Source organism: Pogona vitticeps, chromosome 3 (genome assembly GCF_051106095.1).
Source record: "Pogona vitticeps strain Pit_001003342236 chromosome 3, PviZW2.1, whole genome shotgun sequence".
In the NCBI taxonomy this organism is placed as follows: domain Eukaryota; kingdom Metazoa; phylum Chordata; class Lepidosauria; order Squamata; family Agamidae; genus Pogona; species Pogona vitticeps.
In genome coordinates this window covers 128,001,006-128,024,472 of record NC_135785.1, presented here as the reverse complement: position 1 = coordinate 128,024,472, position 23,467 = coordinate 128,001,006, and the positions used below count along the sequence as shown (strand labels likewise).

The following is a 23,467-nucleotide window of genomic DNA, read 5'->3' as shown; positions in this document are numbered from 1 at the left end:
TCATGCAGGAACACAGTAGCACCCTTCGCCAGAACTGATCGTGCCTGTGCTCACCCTAGGTCTAAGTAAAAAGTGGAATGGTGAGGGTAGGCTGATAGCCAGATAGGGCTGATAAACTGAGATCCTTTCATGAAGCTATGTGCTGCCCTTAGGGATATAAATGCTTTCTTATCTTATTTATGCATGCAAAGATAAGGAAATGCAAAATTTCTTTTCCTTGTGAGTGAGGATTGCAAAGAATTTCTTTATATTCTCAGCATAATTCTTCCATCGATGATGTTATTAAAAATGCTAATATTTCCACAGAACTGTGCTCTGTTGCTCAACATTATGTTGGTTGCTGCTTTATGTAGGAAATAGATGTGCTAGATGGGTTGTTTGCATTTTTCTTAACAGTCTGCCTGTCCTTCTGGGCTTCCTGTTTTGCTTACAAAAGGGAAAGGATGCTGGAGACATTTTACAGAAATTAGAGATCTTCAGAGCAAAAAAAAGATCACTTTGCCCCACTCCGCATAAGAGGTTAGGCTTCTCATCCTCTTGAAATGACCACATAGAAGAGAATGAGGAATTGAGTTAGCATTGTTTCCATCTAAATATTTCCAGGGCAGCCAATAATGCACAACAACAATAATAGTAACAACAATGACGTTGATGCTGATAATTCAGACAAGAACACAATGACTCAAGGGAGGAGCTGCTTTGTTACAAGAATCTATGATCATCATGAAAAGTCAAACACTTTTCTAGGATGTGTGTGTATTACAACCCCATTATCCAGACCCTATATCGATTTCCCATTCCACAAGCAGATCTCTGAAAGAAATGTAGCTCAGACAGACTGACTGACTGACTCACTTATGAGATACCTATTTTCTTAGGTAGGGTTCCCAGTAGTCTTCAACAAAGGGAATGGCAAGTCTCTGAACCAGGCCACATAAAACCCAGTGACAGAAAACGAAGGGGGTTTAAGGATCCATTGTACCTTTTTTAAAAGGAAGTGACACCAGAGGGGCCTCTCCCCTAAAAAACAGGAGGAATGATCTGGCTGCAGGAGATGGACATGCTTTGTATGCAAAATGTCATGCAAAATGATAATGACTGTGCTACTGTGCCTTAGATGCAGATGTGGACTAAATTAATTAATTGGAAAAATATGCTGAGAAAATTTACTACCTTATAAAACCAAATATTTACCGTCTGCCACCCACAGTAGTGAGCTTGGATGACTTCAGATGATCCTGGGACTATGCTTAGCAGGCTAGTGAGGAGTGGTTCAGGTGGGTGGTCTCTGCTGGCTGAGCTTCAAGCTGCTTCTTTCATGCAGTGGCTATGACTGGTGCAGGCAAAAATTAATTATGCCCCCACTGACAAGGATGAAAGTAAGATAACAAACATGCATTTTATGTTGTTCAAACAGTTTTTATCAGTAGCAATATTAATACCTCCGAGCACACTGCATAAAATGATGGGGAAATGAAAATGTCAGAATGTAAAAATGTAAGTAATTGTAACCTGGAGAGAATGTACTCAGCAGCAGCAGAGATTTTGCAACCTGCAAACAACAGAGAAAATATATCCCAGCAGGATTTTGGAAGGGGGAAAATAAGAAAGTATATTTTGGGCTTCATTGTTCACTATAATAACTTGGTTGCAATCTTCTGTGTATTTAATGGAATTTTTGAAATCACCTCCAACGCTGTGTTTCTGTTACAAATGGAAACTAGGTTCACTACACACAGCTTGGTCCCAAGGGTCCACTTTGTTGACTGGAAGGAGAGAAGGCAGTAATCACAGACAGGGACTGAAGAATCAAGAGGGGGAAGGTGTATAAAGAAATAAGAGATAAACAAGCAGAAGGTAAGAAAAATATTTCAAATATTTTTTTTCATTGTGGTCTATTTACGTTATTGTTTCAATAGTTACCTGTGACATTCTCCCATAACTCAGTGGCTCATGGCTCCCACCATCCCATAAAGCGATTATTCACCATCTTGTTTTGCAACACTGAGATTCAGAGAACAAAGCATAATGGTTAGAAGGCTAGAGTCACCAGATGAAAATGAGGACAGGGTGCCTGTATACTTTTTAATGGTTGTGTGGAGGAGGAAATTTCAGCCACTGTTTCTTGAATTAAAAGCAGCACTCCTGAATACATGAGCAGTGTTCTCTTTGCCCAACGAGGCCAGAGTGATGAGAGGAGGTAGACTGATATAAGGGCCACACTTTATTAAACATTTAATACAACATCCCCTTTCACAAGGGGATCTACAGTAGAGTAGAGTCATGATCTGTATCTGGGGCTGACCTTGCCCCAGACCCAGACTTTCACTGGGTGAGTTCCCATAATAACTGGGTCATCTTACACCCCCCCCCCCAGGATGCAGGCTGGATGAAATTCCTGACTCTAGGCAGTCTGCACCTCTGTGGACTCCCAGCTCATGCCCCTTCCAGTGCAGAAACCTCTGGCTCTTCAAACCTGGGAGGTGGGATGGTTTGCACGCCTATCGGATGCCCACTAAGTTTGCCTTCCAACTTCTGCCTTCTTCCAGTACCTGCCAGTGTAACCAACAACAAGAGTTCAAATGCCATACAAGCAAAATTAAGAACGGGATGGGTGAAAACTCACCAGCTCCTTCAGTGCCAATTATATGGACAGGCCAAAAATTCCCCTCTGGCCCCAAAGCAACCAGGTAATCTCACTCTTAACATAGGGTGGGCAGGTGAGCTGACAAGCACAGCAGAAAGAGGGGCGAGCAGCATTTTAAAGCTAAGCCTTGCTCCCCCACCCTTCGGGCAACCATATCCAATCCTCTTTTGTGCACCTTGCCAGGGTGCATGGGCAAAGAGCTCCCACCTGCACAGCAGCAGTAGCAGAACACAATGCAGGGGCTGGGGGGCTGGAAAGCAATAGAAACATGGAGCGATTAGCTCCAGTCTCCACACACCCTTAAGTGACACACAAATCTAGCTCTTTCTGAAGTAAAAGTCATTGCCAAACCAGCCCACAGTAATGAGGCAAGACACAGGAGGTGAGTTGAAATAAGAGCCACACTTTATTAAACATCACCTTTCACAAGGGGGCCTAGAGTAGGGGTGGAATCATGATCTATGTCTGCAGCTGGCCTTGCCCCAGACACAGACTTTCACTGGGTGAGTTCCCATAACAACTGGGTACCCCCCAGGATACAGGCCAGACAAGTCTCCCAACTCTAGGTGGTCCGTGCCCCTGAAGACCGCAGGCTCATCCTCCTCTTGGTGCAGAAACCTTGGGATCTTCAACGCTGGGACAGTTTACACCTCTAATGGGTGCGTATTGAACTTGCCTTCCAACTCACAACTTCTAGCAGTACCTGCCATGTCATAGGGGTTACTCCATATGTCCCATGCCCCACACACAGACCAAAAGCTTCAGTCATAAGCCCCCCTCAGAGTCAGGCAAGAAAATAGCAAGATCCTTGTTGACAAGGCACACACCGTCACTCTGGTATAAGTCCGGGCCTCCACACAGATGTCTGACCATGGTACCACAGACCCTAGGCATACCAACACAGCCCTGCCACCTCACATTTGACTCTGTGGAGCCTTAGCAATATGCATTGAGTCTCCGTAGGCCCGTCATATTCCTCATGGCAGTATTGCTAACCACACTATTTCACTTTGGAAACCTGAACAGTAAGGCCCACAATCCACAGTTACCTGTCAGTTAAGAGACTTGCCCATCGTAGAGCCATTTCCACTACGTGAACCAGCACAATGTTGACGTGTCATCAACAAAGTTATCACAACCTTGGGAAGCCAGGTCCGTAAACTGTCCTACAAAAAAAGGCCCCTTGGACCTCTCCACCCTAACACAGCCCATCTTCAAAGGCCCAAGTTCTGCTGGAACAGGTAGCAAACTTGGGTACCCAAAACATGGAACTGTGACTGGTCAGCAGAACATGCCTCCAGGATGACAGGAACTCCAGACCTGCAAAACAAGAAGCCAAGTGTCAGAATCCCGGATGGCAACAACAAGTGCACATACATGTGCTATCTTTGGGAAGACCATTTATCCACCCACTTGATCATCATAACCCAAAGCTAGAGCAGTTTATGCCATACATATGCAGAACAAGTGTGTCCTAAACCTTCACCCAACTATCCTGTGCTGCTGCAGGGCCTGCAAAAACGCCTACCTAAATTGGAATTTAGTTAATGTGGCCCCGCATGCACTGAAAAGCACTCCTTAACCCTCACCTCTCAAAGCTAGCTACTCCTGCATGGCATGTACATGTGGAATTCAGGGGTGAGCCCAACTGGCCTCCGGTCACCAGGAACTACCATTGTCCCACAATGATCACCTCCTTAATTATTTATTGCTCCTCATTAATTTCACTACCCCTTGCTCTGTTCTACTATTTACTATTTCAGTTAAAATATTTTTATGCCACCTTTCTCCCTGAAAAGAACCAAGGCCTACATTGAAAATAATATTTAAAGTTGAAAACAGTTGGTATACAACAGTGGTTGACCCCATTAAAAGACCACACTTAAATCTAAGAACAACCTTCCTTTTAATCCTGGAGATTATACATCTCCATCATGGCTTGTAACCTGTGATGGAATTTTCCTCCAGAAATCTGTCCAACCGCCTTTTAAAGGCATCTAGGCCACATGCCATCACTACATCCTGTGGCAAGGAGTTCTACAGACTAACAACACACTGAGTAAATAAATATTTTCTTTGGTCTGTTCTCACTCTCCCAACACTGAATTAGAGTGGATGGCCCCTGGTTCTGGTATTGCATGAGAGGGAAAAGAGCTTCCTTCTCTCCACTTGATCCATCCCCTGCATAATTTTATACATCTCAATCATGTCCCCCCTCAGGCACCTTTTCGCTAGACTAATGAGCCCCAAACACTTTAGCCTTACCTCATAAGGGAGGTGCCCCAGCCAAGTCATCATTTTAGTTGCTCTGTTCTGCACCTTTTCCAGTTCCACTATGTCTTTTTTGAGGTGCGGCAACCAGAACTGTATGCAATACTCCAGGTGTGGCCTTACCAGTGTTTTGTACAATGACATTATAATGGTAGCTGCTTTATTTTCAATCCCCTCTTTAATGATACCTAGCATGAAATTGGCTTTTTTCACCTCCACCACACACTGGGTTGACGCTTTCATCGAGCTGTCCACCAGCACACCAAGATCTCTTTCTTGATCCATATGGACAGCTCAGAACCCATTAGCTGATAACTAAAGTATTGGGTTTTTTTGCCCCAATGTGCATTACTTTACGTTTTCTTATATTGAAATGCATTTGCCATTTTACCGCCCATTCTCCCAGTTTGGAGAGATCCTTCTGAAGCTCTTCACAATCCCTTCTGGTCTTCACCACCCAGAAAAGTTTCCTGTCATCCGCAAACTTGGCCACCTCACTGCTTCTCCCTGTCTCCAGGTCATTTATGAACAGGTTGAAAAGCACTGGTCCCAGGACAGATCCCTGGGACACACCACTCTTCACCTCTCTCCATTGAGAAAATTACCCATTGACACCTACTCTCTGTTTCCTGGTTTTCAACCAATTCTCAATCCACAAGAGGACCTGCCCTCTTATCCTCTGACTGTGGAGCTTTATCAGCAGCCTTTGGTGAGGGACCATCTTCTTGTCAAACACCTTCTGAAAAGGTGATTTCTCCCTTAGAAAAATCCCCTAAGGGAGACAAAACCTAGGGTAAGGAATGCTGGAGGCCCTTGTGATGTCCATTGTGTTGTAGAATCACAGGGTGGGTCTTTTTTATATCTTTAAAATAGGGCAGTCAAAAGGTGGAAGGAAAGGGAACCCAATACACATGCAAACATGTTTGTGATGAATCATTGAACCTTGGTGCCAGCTAGCAATGGGTGGAAAGGGCTTCAAATCCACCTATGCAAAATCCATCCATCCATCCATCCATCCATCCATCCATCCATCTTTATACTCCCACAGTGCTGATTGCCCTCACATTTTTCTCCCTGTCTTGAAACCCAAAGATGCATAGCAGTTTCCTATAACTTCAGACAATGTTCTGAGAGTCATCATTTTTAGACTAGTCCAACACATCTGGAAGGTACTTTGTTGGGGGAAGCTGATATAGACAACCCATTTAGTAGATTTGATGGTCAGGGTGCTCCTGCAAATAAAAAAGATCATTCTACCTGGACATGCCTTACTATGAGTGGGATGAAGCACTTTATTTATGCAATCCAGTACAAAAGTCATAAAGCTGCACCCACCTGATGGGCTGAATCAGGGAAGCAGCCAGGCAAGATCCCTGAAAAGCCCTATTGCCCTTGCCATTGTTTTAGAGACCCATACGGAACCGACTGCTTGCTAGACATAGCAGATGCCATGTCAGAAAAGTGGGTGGAGGGAAGGACAAGATATGAAGCCACCATTCTTTTTTTACTGCAAGTGGTCACTGTGGGCTGCAAAGAAGGGGACCACATTTATCCAAGTGTTGCATCTGGACCATTCCTGCTACAAAGTTTGTAAATAGTGAAGACATCTTCACACAGGTTTTCACATAAGGAATGGTCACACCAAAATCTTAATCTCTGGAAAAATAGCATTCCTTTCCCCTTTAAAGAGCTACAGAGATTTGCAATAGGGCTGTCACTGACAATTAAAAGTTCATCTTGCTACACCATTTTGGCCTCAACCTCACTACACAGAAATCCAAACTGACACAGAATCCTCCTGGACTCATCTTATTCTAGTAGTAAATCAGTGTTAAGTGGTCTGTTGCTAGGTTTGCCTCTGGTTGCAACGAAAAGACAGAGTTTCTACTTTGCCCTTTAGTATATTAACTTCTTTGATCAGTTTAGTTTCAATAGACTCTTAATTACATCTTGTGTCACAAACTATTTGGCTTCTTTCCAGGTCGCCATCATTAAAATATTTTTCACTCTGTTTTTCAAATAATTGGACTTACCTTGCAAGCCCTGCTGATTTATTTCAAGAGAGATTGTTTTCCTGTAGTTCATGGGTCAGAGGTTTCTCTCCACCTGGTTTTATGGATCTTTGCCCCAGGGTTTGTTCTTTAATGTTTTCTGCAAATGTCTTATTTCATGCTACTTTGTTGCTTTCCTGGTGCTCAATAGTTCCTATTAGTGGATATACTGATGAGACCTAATATCTCTGAACAATTATCTGTTGCATAACTAACTGATAGGGAAATAACATAGAATATACTGTGTGAGTGCAAGTATGGAATTGTACACCATCCTTGCACATTAACTGACACAGGAAGATAATCATTATTGCCATCATCATCATCATACCCTGTCTGCTGTTTGTTTCAGCATGCATCTCAGTGAATGGCTAAGTAAGAATTAGTGCCTGGTGAAAAACTGGACAAGGGAATGAGTGTGGAGCTTTTTGTGTGCAGAGTGCATATCTTGGTAAATTGGCAAGGTGCACCGTTGCTTATGGAATGTGTAACATGTAAAAAGGATGGGAAACATGACCATAGCATGCACCTCTGCCAACATCTAAGCTGTTTTTGTTATGTGCTGTCAAACTGGAATCAATTTATAGCAACTCTGGTAGGGCTTTCCAGGTAAGTGTGATATTTAAGGAGTGGTTTTACCAGTTTCAAAACCCCAGTGAGTTTCCATTGCTATGCAGGGATTCAGACTCAAGTTTTCTGAGTCCTAGTCCATCACTTTACTACACTCCACTGGATATGCTAAGAACTAAGTTACAAGTACAGTAATTGGCAGGTACCTGGAGATATCAAATGATGTGCAGGGAATTCCTAGCCTAGCTACTCAAGGCTTTGAGAGTCAAGGACATGGAAAGGAAAATTACTGAAACTTTACTTTCTTCTCATGTCCAGAATTTTAGTCATAATTTAGATCAGTGGTTCTTAACCTTTGTTACTCAGGTGTTTTTGAACTGCAACTCCCAGAAACCTCAGCCAGCAGAACTGATGGTGAAGGCTTCTGGGAGTTACAGTCCAAAAACATCTGAGTAACGAATGTTAAGAACCAGTGATTTAGATGATCTCCTGCAAACTGGAACAAATGTGTCTGGATGGGGCAGAAGCAGTCAGTACCCTGCTTCCTATTCAGGGTAGGTTAGCCTCACACTCACTTTAAACAAGGAAATTGCAAGATGGCATTTCACAGAGCCTGATCTCACTGATAATAAATAATGCTCTTGTATTGGCTTTTGCTTTTAAAAAAGACTAAAATTCAACACTCTTTTCCAACAACACAAGAGGCGACTCTACACATGGAAATCACCAGATGGGCAATACCGTAATCAGATTGATTATATTCTCTGCAGCCAAAGATGGAGAAGCTCTATACAGTCAGCAAAAACAAGACCTGGAGCTGATTGTGGCTCTGATCATCAGCTTCTCATAGCAAAATTTAGGCTTAAACTGAAGAGAGTAGGAAAAACCACTGGGCTAGTCAGGTATAATCTAAACCAAATCGCTTATGAATACACAGTGGAAGTGAAGAACAAATGTAAGGAACTCAATTTGGTGGACAGAGTGCCTGAAGAACTGTGGATGGAGGCTCATAACATTGTACAGGAGGCAACAACAAAAACCATCCCAAAGAAAAGGAAATGCAAGAAAACAAAGTGGCTGTCCAATGAGGCCTTAGAAATAGCAGAGAGGAGAAGGGAAACAAAATGCAAGGGAGATAGGGAAAGTTACAGAAAACAGAATGCAGACTTCCAAAGAATAGCAAGGAGAGACAAGAGGGCCTTCTTAAATGAACAATGCAAAGAAATAGAGGAACATAATATAAAGCCAAAACCAGAGATCTGTTCAGGAAAATTGGAGATATTAAAGGAACATTTTGTGCAAACATGATAAAGGACAAAAATGGGAGGGACCTAACAGAAGCAGAAGACATCAAGAAGAGGTGGAAAGAAAACACAGAGGAATTATAACAGAAAGATTTGGATATCCTGCACAACCCAAATAGTGTGGTTGCTGCCCTTTAGCCAAACATCCTGGAGAGGGAGATCAAGTGGGCCTTAGAAAACATGGGTAACAACAAGGCCAGTGGAGGTGATGGCATTCCAGTGGAACTATTTAAAATCTTAAAAGCTGACACTGTTAAGGTGCTACACTCAATATGCCAGCAAGTTTGGAAAACTCAACAGTAGCCAGAGGACTGGAAAAGATCAGTCTACCTCCCAATCCCAAAGAAGAGCAGTGCCAAAGAATGCTCCAACTACCATACAATTGCACTCATTTCATACGCTAGCAAGGTTAAAATCGTCAAAATCCTACAAGGTAGGCTTCAGCAGTGTGTGCACCAAGAACTCCCAGAAGTACAAGCTGGATTTCAAAGGGGCAGAGGAACTCGAGACCAAATTGCTAAAATGCACTGGATTATGGAGAAAGCCAGAGAGTTCCAGAAAAACATCTACTTCTGCTTCATTGACTATGCAAAAGCCTTTGAGTGTGTGGACCACAGCAAACTATGGCAAATCCTTAAAGAAATGGGAGTGCCTGACCACTATTTCCTGAGAAACCTATACATGGTACTTAACTTCTGTTCAAAATACATCATACAAAAGGCAGGACTGCATGAATCCCAAAACAGAATTAAGATTGCAGGAAGAAATATCAACAGCCTCAGATATGTAGATGATACCACTCTGATGGCAGAAAGTGAGGAGGAATTAAGGAACCTTGTAATGAGGGTGAAGGAGGAGAGTGCAAAAAACAGTCTGAAGCTCAACATAAAAAAAAAAAACTAAGATCATGGCCACTGGTCCCATCACCTCCTGGCAAATAGAAGGGGAAGATATGGAGGCAGTGACAGATTTTACTTTCTTGCACTCCATGATCACAGCAGATGGGGACAGCAGCCACGAAATTAAAAGTTGTCTGCTTCTTGGGAGGAAAGCGATGACAAACCTAGACAGCATCTTAGAAAGCAGAAACATCACCTTCCCGAAAAAAGTCCACATACTCAAAGCTATGGTTTTTCCTGTAGTGATGTAAGGAAGAGAGAGCTGGACCATAAAGAAAGCTGACTGCCGAAGAATTGATGCTTTTGAATTGTGGTGCTGGAGGAGACTCTTGAGAGTTCCCTGGACTGGCAGGAGAACAAACCTATCCATTCTAAAGGAAATCAACTCTGAGTGCTCACTGGAAGGACATATCCTGAAGCTGAGGCTTCAATACTTTGGCCATCTCATGAGAAGAGAAGACTCCTTGGAAAAGACCCTGATGTTGGAAAAGTGTGAAGGCAAGAGGAGAAGGGGACAAAAGAGGATGAGATGGTTGGACAGTGTCACCGAAGCTACCAACATGAATTTGACCAAACTCTGGGAGGCAGTGGAAGACAGGAGGGCCTGGTGTGTTCTGGTCCATGGGGTCACAAAGAGTCGGACATGACTAAATGACTAAACAACAACAACAAGCCTTGGGGGGAGTGTCCTCACTGAAATGGGAGTGCCCTATTTGGTTGTTCATAGCCCCTCTAATAACAAGGTTTTCTAGTGCTCTGCTGACATAAACATCCACCTCTGAAATGACTTTTTTTGACAAAGTAATACTGGAATGCAGATGTGACACATTATAGATCAGAACCTCTTCTGAATCATTGCAATCTCAAGCATGTCCCCACTCATACCACCATCAACAAATCCCAGAGAAACCTCCCTTTTACAGAGCAGAAAAATCAGCAAGGACCTGAATGAGAATGTGTCTGAACTCAGGCTGAAGCTGTGCTTCATCAGATATTTTCTTTCACTATATTCATACTATGCATGTATGTAATGCAGCTCACATTGACCAACTAGAGAAGCTTTAAACATATTGCAGATTTTATTCAAGCTAGGAAATGATAAATATGCAAGTATTTCAAGATTTTATTCATGAAAGGTTTATTTCAAGGCTTTGTTTGCAGTGAAACAGGAACTATGAAGGTATCAGTGTGTTAGTATCTGAAATTTCATAGTTCTTCCACAGTTGACTGTGCATATAAATAAAACCTCCAAAAAAATCCCACTTCTGTGCTTCATAATTACTATCGTCAGATATTGTCAGATATTATTCAGAATAATAGTCAGCCTCTCCAAAGTAGGGCTGCAACCAGCAGCTGAATATACAAACCATTGATAACTGAAATGAAAAGTAAGGATTTGTACAGCAGACTGTATTCTATCACAAATACAGTTACACATACATCTCATATCACTTCACAGTTCCTTTGTATCTCAGTGGAGTCAGTTTAATATATAAAGAATGCAGTGTGTGCATGTGGCAGGCAGTACAAAAATTCAAACATTTGGAGAAATCTTCTGCACATACATCTGTGCAGACAGAACCCTTTGTATGTTTCAGACTGGGAACTCCACAAAGTCTACAGATTTTGAATGTCTGGAAAGTGCTCAAGGTTTCATTAATCAAGTGTAGAGAAACCAAATACATATACTATTTATGCGGGAGCTGAAGCAAATGGAAGACAGAATCAGACATCTGCCATTCTACCCTTCTTAGATACATACCTTAATGGGATGAAGATATTTGAGTGTCGCACTTGTGGAGGAAATTACAATAATGAAACTCAAGCTAATTTTTGTTCCAGAAGGTGGCAGTGGTAAACCCCTGCTGAATGTTCCATACCATGAAAATTGTATGATATGATAGTACAAAATGAAACAAGTGATAGTACTTGAAGATGAGACTCCCAGATCAGAAAGCACTGTCAGCTATTGCAGAAGAGCAAAGAACAAGTATGAATAACACTGTTGCTTATGATGCAGCACTAAACATTGCTATTTCAAAGTTATCTCTACATATATCCACCCACCTTTTGCTAAGCTGCACCAGAATCTCAGGGGTAAAGGGAGATCTATTGTCTGGAGTCCTGACCCTTTTCTTTTTCCAACCTTCAATCATTTTCCTAATATGATACTCTCCTGTGAAATCCTGATATCCTCAAACCTTTGCATGGTATGCCAAGGTCACCATGTTACCTTGTCTTGAGCTTGGCAAACTTCCTATGTAAGTATATTGCAAATTGCTGCAACTGTTCTACTTCGGCTGGCCATGTAGGCTGTAGACTCACACTAGACCTGAAGTCTTGAAAATCAGTAGTCACCTTACAAGTCCTGGGAGCCAATGCCAGCCCTATTGCTTGCTCAGCCTCTTCTTGTCAATTAACCAGACCTCTGGAGGAAGAATCTTGGGACACTTTTTGGCTCCTGGTGCTAACTCTCTGAACTGTCCCATCTGTAAATGTGATAGGGCATCAGCTGTGCAGTTTTCCAGCCCCAGGATGTGCCATGCCTGCACTACTATGTTAAACAACAGTGTGCGCAGTGTGAAGGCTCTTACCAAACTCATAACACACTTTGACTTAGAGGAAAGTGTGAACCACTGCCTGGTTGACACACCTGAAGTGTACCATGGAATTGGACTGTGGTGTTCGCCCTTGTGGCCCCTGTTTTATTTCTTCCTCACAAAAGCTCACACTCCTTCCTCCTCTTCACGCCGCCACCACATGTTATTTCTATAACATCTATTAAGTACTGGATACTTATGCTGCCAAACACAATCAGTTTATTGAACAGAGTGGGGTTAATATTCAGTTGGGAATTGCAGTGTAAATCACAGGAAGTGAATCACATATATTAAACAAGGCTTGGTCCATTCAAATCACTCTTTTAACTTTCTCTATCTGTCTATGACACTCCTGGTCCAATTCCCAAGCCTCCAGCTCTCCAACCCTTTTCCAGCACTCCCTCTCTCCTTCTTCCTGACCCCAACAAAAATGAGAACAAAAATAGAGTTCAGCAGTGTTGATGGCATTTTGGTCTCTCTATTGGCTCTCCCATCAAGGTTCCGCAGTGATGGACAGGTGATGTCTGGGCTATCCGCTACATGGACCATTCCTCTGACCAAAGCCATAAGGTGCCCACTATGGGAAATAATTTCAGAAAGGTTAGGTCTCCCTTGAGGCCTGCTTCCTGCCAGCTCTCTGGACACTTACCTGAGCACCATCTGCCCTTAAAATAAATACCAAAACCCAGGGAACATGAGGCATCAGTTTGTACTTGGAAGTCCATTCCCAAACAAATGTCTGCTCTCCAAAATGAAATCCCATTAAATCTATCTAAAAACTTGCTCCAAACCAATAGGTCCTGCCTCATGCCTCCTGTGACTCTTGTCCTATGCAAAGGCTTTTGTAAGCCACTCATGGCATTGCAAAGCCTCCTAAGGAAAGCCATATCTGGTGCTATAACCTTACTAAAAGTAAAGGTTCCCCTTGACAAATTTTTGTCCAGTCGTGTTCGACTCTAGGGGGCGGTGCTCATCCCCGTTTCCAAGCCATAGAGCCAGCGTTTTGTCCGAAGACAATCTTCCGTGGTCACATGGTCAGTGCGACTTAAACACGGAACGCTGTTACCTTCCCACCGAGGTGGTCCCTATTTATCTACTTGCATTTGCATGCTTTCGAACCCTACTAGCAAAGCTCAAATGTCCCACTATTTTCTGCAGTTCCCTAAGCATGATCTTCTTTTTGCCTACAAGATTTTAAATCTCTCTCTGAGCTCCCTCAGTTTATTAGCAGGGAGGCAATATGCCTATGCCCCAGTGTCCAGTTCTATTCCTAGAAATGTCATGCTGGATGAAGATCCTTCTCTCTTCTCTACTGTGAGTGGCAGCCCTAATTTTTTAGCCATGTCCTGTGAGGCTCTTAAGAGCCGCAAACACTGATCTGACCTTTTCCCCCTACATACCAGAAAATCCCTCCAAATAATGAGCCGTGCTAACCAGCCCCACCCTGCGCCCTAAGGTTCCACTCCAAAAAGGAACTTAAATGCTCAAACACAGTGCAGGAGATGGAGCAGCCCATGGGTAGTGCCCTGTTGATATAATTTGCACCTTCAAAAAAGAATCCCAGCAGGTCGCAATCCCCAGGATGTACCGGCAGCAGACAAAAAGCTGATTTAATGTCAGCCTTCACCATTTGCATGCCTTAACCATGTGCACCACAGCATCAAAGGATCTATAATGCACTGAGCACAAAATCAGAGGGTAGGACATTGTTTACTGAATCACCCTCCGGGAAGCACAGGTAATATATTAATGTAAACTCTCCCTCCGCCATTTTTGGAACAAGACCTAAGGGTAAAATCCTAAGATGAGGAACTGGTCGCTGTTCAGAGGAGCCCAAAATCCTCCCCTCATGAACCTTCTTGTCAACCTTCTCCCTCAATACATGTTCCATCCTAGTAGGCATCCTTCAGTCTCAAGAGAGTATGCTAACGTGCTCTGAATAGAGGTCTTGGAACAGCATCTAGTGTGGCTGAGAAGGCCAGTTCAAGAGTGACGATCCCTCCCACACTGAAGACAAATACAATCTATCCCCTGTCCAGCTCCCTGATTTTGCTATTTTCAGGACTGCCTCTTTGCCTCGGCCTGCTGAACAAGTGTCTCTTCAAATTGGAAGATGCCATGCTGCACTGCCTGCCTCCAGGCTGAATGCTGAGATCTCAATATTTCCCATCTGTTGAGGTCCATTTCTAGGGCCTTCAAATCCTGTTTGTAGATATCCTTATTGGGGCACCCGGACAGGTTTGGGTAGGGCTGACCCAGCCATGTTGGCATCAGGGCACCCAGACAGGTTTGGGTGGGACTGGGCTGGCCATGTTGGCATCAGGGTACCTGGACAGGCTTGGGTGGGGCTGGCTGGTGTAGCCCGAGGAAGCTGGAAGGGGCTGCAAGATTTGGGGACAACATGGCTCAAGGAGACTGGAATTGACAGCAGGCCTTAATGTAGCCCTTAAGTCAATACGGCCCTGCCACATTGGCATCAAGTGCACCCGAGGAGAGTAGGACACTGAAGTCAGCAAGAAGCATTTGAAATCAAACCCAAGGAAGCTGGAATCAGTAGGCATATCTTTTGGAATGTAGACTGAGGAAGGTGGAAGGAGCTGCAGGACTAAGAAAGTGGTCAAATGGCCAGCAACATAGACTTTTTGCCCCATCGGGCACTGAGGAATTTGGCACCAAAGCAGGCTTTTTGGCCCCATTGGGCACTGAGGTAGTTAGCAGCAGCAAAGCAGGCTTTTTGGCCCATCAGGCACTGAGGTAGTTGGCAGCAGCAAAGCAGGCTTTTTGGCCTCATCGGGCACTTTGGCAGCAGCAAAGCAGGCTTTTTGGCCTCATCAGGTACTGAGGTAGTTGGCAGAACATGGCAGCAAAGTAGGCCTTTTGGCCCCAATGAACTGTGAGTTTTCCATGAGGGGAGGTTGTACCAGGGGGCAAAAATATGCAGCAACTAGCAGAAGGCTGGGGCTTCCACGGTGGACAGTGTAAGTCTGAGCAGGGTAATAATCTTGGCAACGAGACGAGCGGCCGCCTGCTGGTCCTTGCCCTTCGACCGCCGGCTGAGGGTCTTTGCAGACCCAACGGGTGCCACTTCATGGAATGTGGCCTGCCTCATGCTCCCAGCCCTAGAAACTCCCATGGCTGCCCTTTTGAAAGGAGGCACCTCCTTCTGCCTCCCCACATCTCCCTCTGGAGCTGCTCTCTTCCCTCCCTCAAACAACACTGATGAAATGCCTTCTCTGGACAGGAGCCTTGGGTGGTGGCTCTCTAGTTGTTGGCGGTGGAGGACAGATGCCTGGGGTCTGACCCCCTCCAGACCACCACAAGGCAGGCATTGCAGTGTGCCAGCTGTGGGTCATCACTGACCACCGTGAAATGATCCCACATGGCCCCTCTGCCATGTTTGCCCAAACGATGACCCACTGCCTGCCCCTGACTGCTGGCCTGGGAAGAACTCTGTGTCCCAGGGATATGGTGTGGAAGGAGGGAAGAGATTACTCTGGGGACATGGGTGGAGTGGGGGGTTGTGAAGTCTCTGCCATTACTGGTTCCAAGTCGGACTGGGGATCTTCAGAAACCAGTAACTCCTCAGAGTCCTCTATGAAGAGGAGCAGCAGTTCTTTTGGCACCTCTGGAAGCTTTGCTTCCCTGCCTGCCTGCAAGGAGGAACGGTGGTGGCGGCGGTGGTACCACTTGCTACCCTACTTAGCTTCATAGCCTTCTTCACCTTTGATTCCCCATGGTGGAGAAATCCCTTCATTTTCTACTGCCTGCCAAACCAACTAAACAAATAATAAAGCAATGGGGAAGGAAACTAATGGAGGGCCAGAGAGTGTGTAAATTTTATTTTTTTTTAAATGATGGGAAATGGTGGACTAATTGTTTTACTAAAATGTGACCTGCCTAAATGAAGGGCCCCCGCCCCACAGTGTAATGTAAATTGGGAAAAGGGATTCCAGTCCACACACACAAATTCCCCCACCCACCCACTGTGACTGAACACAAGCCAAAAATAAACTTCAAAAAGAATTAAGATTTAAAATCTTAAAGCCCTGCCAGCTAAGTCTCACACACACACACACACACACACACACACACACACACACACACACACACACACACACACACACACAAACACACACACACATCAGTTTTAGAGGAAAGGAAAAGGGATTACACACCAAATTCCCCCTCACTGTGCCTGAGAGACACACAAGCCTCCAATTTTTTTTTTTAAAAAAACTGAAAGCCCTTCCAAAGAAAGAGACTAAGCTACCTGAAATCCCCCAAACTCCCAGTAAAGTTGATGTGATGATGATAATGAAATAAATGAAAAAGAAAAAGATATGTGTTTGGTTTTCCTGCCACAAAAGTGAAACCACAGAGCACCAGAAAGCCAGCAACTGGAGAGAATGAATAGAAGTGGGGAAAGGCTGGAAAGGAAAAGCTTATGAAGCCTCTGTAAAAGTTAGATACACCTTCGGCTGCTGGACATGCCAATCCAGGATCTCTATCCTGATTGGCCAGATCTTCTAATTGGCACCAACAAGCTCAGAGAGGCCCCAAAAAGGGTAATGAATATTAACCAATTGACAGATCAACTAATAAAACGAGGAAATATTCATCAAACCATATTCATCAGGACTTATGATTTGATGAATACGGATCGAAGAATATATGACAAATCAGCTATATTCATTAAAAACTAATCAGTTTTTATATTCCTCTCCATTTTTGCTACCAATATATATGTATATATTATACTAATTTATTTATTTATTTATTTATTCTGTATGAATTTTTAATGCTATTAATTGTTGGTATATGCAACCCTGTCAGAGTGCCTGCTGATGCACTTTCTTCTTTCTATACCATGTGAGGGGGTTGCCAATGCAACCCCCCAAGTTCCAAGGAGAACCGCTAGGAAGAAACTGCATCACAGTGACCACCAATGTGAGTGAGTGATCGAGCTTCTTTCAATGCAAGCCTCAAAAGAGGCTGGTTGGTGGAGGAGTTCCTCTTATATACAGGACTCCTCCCCCGTCCTTCCTGGAAAGCCAGGATGTGAAACCACATCTCACACTATTCCAGGTGAGAAGACAAAAACGATCCACCCAGCAAAGTTCCTTGCTGGTGGAGCATGCCATTCTTGTCCTATGGCAAGATAGTGATGGAGAAAAGAAAGAAACAAGGATGATGAATAAGCTATGTTAACCAGACATCTTCATACTTTTGCTGGTCACTCCTCTGTCTTTTTACCTGTGTGGACTCTATGTTCTAATCTCCACACATGATGGGGATGTTCAGCATATGATTTAGTTGATGTTCATGGATTTAGAGATACTCTGTCTGGGTGGTGTATCAAGGACATCATAAAACTAGCTGTAACATTACTGCAGTTCAGTTGGGACAGATACATTAAGTCTAACCAATCAGGTATTACGTAATAGTAAAAGTATGAAGAGGAGTACATTTTGGAGCATAATTAATTTATGTTATTTTGGCTCCCAGGGAACTTCAGTTAGGATATTTACACCAGTGCTACAGATTAAATTGTCTTGTTTGTTGATAAAAACTAGAAAGAAGAGAACAAAGATGAAGAGAATAAATATATAGCACATATGATGAATGTGAAACTGCCTTGAGGGTCTTATATAGGAAATCAGGTTATAAATATAGCAAACATACAAATCAACCAATAAGATAAATATGTATTTCTGTATCAGGTAAACATGTTTAATACCTCCACTAAGAGACTCAAATGTTCATAACTGTGAATTATTGTAATGGGTGAAGTATTGAGGCTGCAAGTTAATGCTGCTATATTTCTTCTCAACATTTCTGCTGTGTTGTAAAATGTTCCCAAATGAATGATGAAATGGAGTGTATATAATATCACTATTAAGGTGGTAGCGTCCTCTCAAGATGGGAGTTAGCAGAAATTGTCGTCATCGTTTAGTCGTTTAGTCATGTCCGACTCTTCGTGACCCCATGGACCAGAGCACGCCAGGCCCTCCTATCTTCCACTGCCTCCTAGAGTTGTTTCAAATTCATGTTGGTTGCTTCGCAGACACTGTCCAGCCATCTCATCCTTGGTCATCCCCTTCTCCTCTTGCCGTTGCACTTTCCTAACATCAAGGTTTTTTCCAAGGAGTCTTCTCTTCTCATGAGATGGCCAAAGTACTGGAGCCTCAGCTTCAGGATCTGTCCTTCCAGTGAGCACTCAGGGTTGATTTCCTTTAGAATTGATAGGTTTGTTCTCCTTGCAGTCCAGGGGATTCTCAAGAGTCTCCTCCAGCACCACAATTCAAAGGCATCAATTCTTCGGTGGTCTGCTTTCTTTATGGTCCAGCTCTAACTTCCATACATCACGAAAGGAAAAACCATAGCTTTGACTATGCAGACTTTTGTTGGCAAGGTGATGTCTCTGCTTTTTAAGATGCTGTCAGGATTTGTCATCGCTTTCCTCCCAAGAAGCAGGCATCTTTTAATTTCATGGCTGCTGTCTCCATCTGCAGTGATCATGGAGCCCAGGAAGATAAAATCTGACACTGCCTCCTCTATTTCCCAGGAGGTGATGGGACCAGTGGCCATGATCTTAGTTTTTTTGATGTTGAGTTTCAGACCATTTTTTGCACTCTCCTTTTTCACCCTCATTACAAGGTTCTTTAATTCCACCTCACTTTCTGCCATCAGAGTGGTATCATCTGCATATCGGAGGTTGTTGATATTTCTTCCAGCAATCTTAATTCCGGCTTGGGATTCCTCCAGTCCAGCCTTCCGCATGATGTATTCTGCATATAAGTTAAATAAGCAGGGAGACAATATACAGCCTTGTCATACTCCTTACCCAATTTTGAACCAATCAGTTGTTCCATGACCAGTTCTAACTGTTGCTTCCTGTCCCACACATAGGTTTCTCAGGAGATAGATAAGTTGGTCAGGCACTCCCATTTCTTTAAGAACTTGCCATAGTTTGCTGTGGTCCACACAGTCAAAGGCTTCTGCATAGTCAATGAAGCAGAAGTAGATATTTTTCTGGAATGCTTTGGCTTTCTCCATAATCCAGCGCATGTTAGCAATTTGGTCTCTAGTTCCTCTACCTCTTCGAAATCCAGCTTGTACTTCTGGGAGTTCTCGGTCCACATACTGCTAAAGCCTGCCTTGGAGGATTTTGAGCATAACCTTGCTAGCATGTGAAATGAGTGCAATTGTACGGTAGTTGGAGCATTCTTTGCCACTGCCTTTCTTTGGGATTGGGATGTAGACTGATCTTTTCCAATCCTCTGGCCACTGTTGGATTTTCCAAACTTGCTGGCATATTGAACATAGCACCTTAACAGCATCATCTTTTAAGATTTTAAATAGTTCAACTGGAATGCCATCACCTCCACTGGCCTTGTTGTTAGCCAGGCTTTCTAAGGCCCACTTGACTTCACTCTCCAGGATGTTTGGCTCAAGGTCAGCAACTACATTGTCTGGGTTGTCCGGGATATCCAAATCTTTCTGATATAATTCTTTTGTGTATTCCTGCCACCTCTTCTTGATGTCTTCTGCTTCTGTTAGGTCCCTCCCATTTTTGTCCTTTATCATGTCCATCCTTGCTCAAAATGTTCCTCTAATATCTTCCTGAACAGATCTCTGGTTTTTCCTTTTCTGTTATTTTCCTCTATTTCTTTGCATTGTTCATTTAAGAAGGCCCTCTTGTCTCTCCTTGCTATTCTTTGGAAGTCTGCATTCAATTTTCTGTAACTTTCCCTATCTCCCTTGCATTTTGCTTCCCTTCTCCTCTCTGCTATTTCTAAGGCCTCGTTGGACAGCCACTTTGCTTTCTTGCATTTCCTTTTCATTGGGATGGTTTTGTTGCTGCCTCCTGGACAGCAGAAATTGGCCTCCCCTCAAAACTCTTCACAAAAGAAACACATCCTAAAACATGAATTATTGGGAAATTAAATCAAATCCCAGTTCTGTTATTAATAGTTGGACATCTGTAAACAGCCCACAGCTTTGTTTTTGAACAAAAATATATATAAAAATATGTGTGCATTCTGGTCTATATTACTTTAAGTGAACACAGACCAAGAATGTGATTCATTGAGTCCAACATTTTAATGATGGAGGGTGCTGTGGCACTCAGCTTGTGCTTGTGGGCTTCCCATAGGCAACAGATTTGACACTTTATCAACATACTACTACTAGATAGGACTTTGTTATGATCCAGCGTAATTCTTATTTTTATCTTATTTTCTTAACATTTAAATTTGATAATTGTTAAGTGGCTTCCAGAAGCCACCCTTGACAGTTTCCTCTACCAGGAATTGAACTATCTGTTACTGCTATTGTGCTTCTCTGGACATAGCTGGAGAGTAGGAAGGTGCTTGTCTATGTTCTTCCTTAAAATCTGTTCAAAAAATGAAGGCTTCTCTTGAGAAAAAGGACAGTAAGTCTCAACTATGTCAATTTTCCTAGCTTGTAGTCTCGTCAGTATGGACAAAAGGAGATAACTGAAATGGCCTTGCCATTGAATGCTCCAGGGACCCCTGTGGAGATTATGAAACATCCATTTCCCTCATGACTCCTATTTCTAGTTAATGATGGCTGACCAAGGTGCACAACAGAGCCTATCACATATCTTCTGCAAACCACTGTGCTCCTAAGTGTAATGAAAGGCTGGTGGACCACTTTTGGTTAATTGTCTGGGAAGCAGAGTGCATGGCTAGCGTTCAATTTCTGGCAAACCATGGGCCATGCCCCAAAAGAAGAAGTCTTAATGGTCACCTGCCAAGTTAGGCAGCTTGTCGGAAATATTGTTCTGCTCTCATCAGGGCATTTGTTCTCCTGAGAACAGTATTTTCCAATGTGTGCACAGACCTAGTAGTTTGAACATAAAGCTAGAATTCACCACCACCACCCAACTGCCATAGTCTAATTCTCACTGTTAATCCAACTGGAGTAGAACTGTTGAATCAATTAGATCTACATAAGTGTTGATTTTTCCAAATTCCCACTAATTTAATTGGCCTATCCTAGTACAGACTAACAATTTATTTAACAATTTATTTATTTTATTTTATTTATTTATTTATTGCATTTATATGCTGCCCATCTAGACATAGTCTACTCTGGGTGGCTATGCATTTAGACTCCTGTTTTATTTTAATGCCTTGTCCATTTTCCTTGTTGTTAGCAGATACCAACTGTTTGGAAACTCCAGAGGGTCCAAAATAGGGCTAGTTACAGATATCATGTGACACACACCCACACACACCATTACAGTAGCTCCACTGGCTGCCAATCCATTTCTGGGAACAATTCCAAATGCCAGTCTTAACCTATAAAGCCCTAAACAGCTTAGGTCCAAGCTATATAAAAGACCACATCACCCTCTATGAGCCTGCCCAGGCTTTAAGATCATCAGGGGAGGCCTTTCTCTCAGTCTCACCACCCTCACAGGTGTGCTTGGTGGGAACACAGGAGATAGCCCTTCTCTGTTGCTGCTCCCAGATTCTGAAACTCCCTCCCATGTGAACCTAGACTGGCTCCATCATTGCTATCCTTCCACAAGCACACAAAGAACTTTCTCTTCAGGCACGCTTTCCCTTAATAATGGTAATCTGAGATGGCTTTTTTAATGAATGGTTGTGCTATGTTGTTTTAAATGTGTTTTAGGATTTATTGTATTACTGTTTTAAATGGAATACTTGTTTAATTCTTTTTAAATATTTGTATACCTACTGTTTTTAGCTTCTACATACAGTATTATTCTTTTTAAGGAGAAAGGCTAGACGGACGGACGGACGGACGGACGGACGGACGGACGGACGGACGGACGGACGGACGGACGGACGGACGGACGGACGGACGGACGGACGGACGGACAGACAGACAGACAGACAGACAGACAGACAGACAGACAGATAGATAGATAGATAGATAGATAGATAGATAGATAGATAGATAGATAGATAAAATGCATTATTATTAGGTTTGTAGTTGTTATCATGCACACTAAGGAATAATGCATAAGATGGGCACTGCCTAGTCATGAGGCTGGGCTAGAATGATTGTCTGGTACTCATGCAACCACAAACTAACCAGCAGTTAATAGAAAAAATTCTATGAGGGGGTCAGCATTTTTGTAAATCCTTTTGAGATTAGGCACTTTCTCAAGAATTAGATAGGATATTCTGCTTCTGTTCCTTCATTAGCCATGTAAATGGGAGTTGTTTTTGCCTATGCAAAAATTTACCAGATTTTGCCTGATTTGAGTGTTAATTTTTTGGGGCTTGACTTGATGTTGCTGTTTAGCTGGTGTTTCAGGCTATGGTCACACCAGAAAAATGGCCCCCTGTTTTCTCATGCCTTTTACTGTCTTAGCAGTCATGCATTGTGGTCATGTGACACATATTCCAGGGTGTGCATTCTGACATGTTTTTGAATTACCATAACATTTCCCTAAATTTGATCAGTTGTGCTTTGGTTCCATAATATTTCCCTCTGAGTGCTTTATGTCTCTGGGACCCCTTTTTCTTTTTCTTTTTTTTAATAAATTTGTTAGATTGATGCTTTGGGAACATTTCCTTGATGGGTATGAGTTTCTCTGCTGCATTTGTGCCTCTTGCAGCAGAGAAACTCATAGTCGGGCTTGGTTTTAATTGTGAGACCCCAAGAGAAAAGCAGGAAAGGGCTCAGGAGAAATAAGTGGAGTACAGAGGCCAAATACTGGAAAAAAGTACAACCCAGGAGTTAATAGAAAAAATTCTTTACGCAGCAGAGATGGATATTTTAACTGAAGTATTAAAAGACAAAGAATTTGCTGAGGCTAGAAAAAAGTGGGAACCTTTGTATAATTGGATGACAGATGACAATATAGAAGGGTTAAAATTATGAGAAGGAAAATATAAGATATAATTTTAGATTTTAAAGGCTTAGAAAAAATGGTAAGATAAGTGTGAAGTAAGCTTAGTAAGAAACATATCGACAAATGTAATAATGATACATAGTTCTCTGTCACATTCTGTATTTTTATTTACCCCAGTACCCAAATCCAAACCCACTTCCCTATGATCTTTCCTTACCCAATGGAAAATGAATACAATGACATGTTTTCTAACACAGTGGCACTCTGTTT

General features: G+C 42.9%; 1 long non-coding RNA gene across 1 annotated transcript in view; it reads left to right on the top strand.

Moving 5' to 3' along the window:
- The first annotated feature begins 1,366 nt into the window (after positions 1-1,366).
- Positions 1,367-23,467, top strand: part of LOC144588249 (uncharacterized) — a 181,133-nt gene continuing 159,032 nt past the window's right edge. Inside the window, exons 1-2 of the long non-coding RNA XR_013543702.1 lie at positions 1,367-1,497; positions 1,725-1,857. This is a non-coding gene — a long non-coding RNA (uncharacterized LOC144588249). The remainder of the gene's footprint in view (positions 1,498-1,724; positions 1,858-23,467) is intronic.